The 1,495-nt window shown below is 45.6% G+C and overlaps 1 non-coding gene across 1 annotated transcript; it reads right to left on the bottom strand.

The window, feature by feature from the left end:
• Positions 1-334: 334 nt before the first annotated feature.
• Positions 335-408, bottom strand: trnan-guu (transfer RNA asparagine (anticodon GUU)). The gene has a single exon. It is a non-coding gene; the product is annotated as a tRNA-Asn (tRNA).
• Positions 409-1,495: the final 1,087 nt, after the last annotated feature.

Below are 1,495 nucleotides of genomic sequence, written 5' to 3' on the forward strand. Positions count from 1 at the left end.
TTTTAGCCAACTTTTAAATCCCGGACGAGCCCCCAGTGTTACCTTCTTAACCCCCTGCCTCCGAACCGTAGTAAGGAGCTGGTCTTTATTTTGACTGGCAATCGTAGGGTCCGGGCCAAAGTGTGGGGCGAAATGAGAACGGAGTCAAGGCTTTTTTGTGCGGAAAGCAGGTTTTATTCGATCAATCTTTTTTTATCAAGTCTCTCCCTACACACGTATGTCTCACACACACACAGACACCGTCTTAAAGTGGCAGGGCTGGACGGTGACACCGTGTTCTGAAGACATGGCAGCAATATGTTTAACATATCAACAATTTATTGGTGAAACTACTCGTCCCTGGGTGGACTCGAACCACCAACCTTTCGGTTAACAGCCGAACGCGCTGGCCGATTGCGCCACAGAGACTCTGTCAGCGACCGTATCAACCCGTATCAACGCGACCTGTATTTGGAATGTTTTGGAGGTGCACGTCAGGCTACGGCGTAGGGGTCCACGTCCACGTCGTAGCTACATCGTCGAAATGACGGAGAAGTATAAACTACGTTTTAGAGATCAGTAAGTCTAGAGTGTGCCCCCTATTCTGTGTGGCCTCTGCTACATGCTGAGTCAGCCCAAAGTTGTCCAGAGTGTTACTCAGGTCTTTAGTCCCTTTGTCCTGAGGGTTGTCCATGTGGATGTTAAAATCACCAACAATAATTACACAGTCAAAATCAACACAGATCATAGACAGCAGTTCACTGAGGTCATCAAAAAAGTCTCAAAAAAGTCTGCACATGCTCATCACAAACAAAATGTAGAGGACGTAGCTTCATCTTGCTCTGCCTTAGTTTTGCTGTTGTTGGTGGTGGTGGTGAAGACGTCAACCGGAAGTTGCTCTATTAGCGATAGATGAAATGGGCACAGCGCCACCTGTCGTACTGAGACGTGCTTTGTACCAGTGATTCGATTCATTCACCGCCATATATCCAAGGATAATTACCCTTGCTCAGATAAGGAGCATAACCCAACTATAGCTATAATCGAGTTAATCTCATCATGTAGACCCACTGACTGTCTGTGTCATTAGAAAGAAAAACATCACTTCCTGTGAACCACTACAGTTTGATGTCAGCGAACACATCAGCTGTGTGAGGAGCATTACTACCATCTACTGGAATGATTAGCGGTTATTAAGGTTCTTTTCTGCAGGAGCCTCTCAGGCACTGATTTTTAGTTTGAATTAGTGAAACAACGACTCGAGATGAGTATAATCAACAGAGCTACTGCAACTGCTATTAATCCTCCTGCTAGTCCCAGTTTAGAGAAGACGCTGATCCATCCTCTGCTGTCTGCTCGTCGACTCTCAGTCGGTCTCTGAGGTTGGGAGTGATCAGCGGCTGCTGAAAAGGACAAAAAATGAAGGTGATTTATGGAAATAGAAAACATTTACCTCATCATTAGCAGCTGTTGGTAAATCTTCTGCTGTTGTCAGCTGACAGAATAAAATGTTGTG

This window comes from Leuresthes tenuis, unplaced genomic scaffold (genome assembly GCF_036924035.1).
Source record: "Leuresthes tenuis unplaced genomic scaffold, fLeuTen1.0.hap1 SCAF_19, whole genome shotgun sequence".
Taxonomy (NCBI): Eukaryota; Metazoa; Chordata; class Actinopteri; order Atheriniformes; family Atherinopsidae; genus Leuresthes; species Leuresthes tenuis.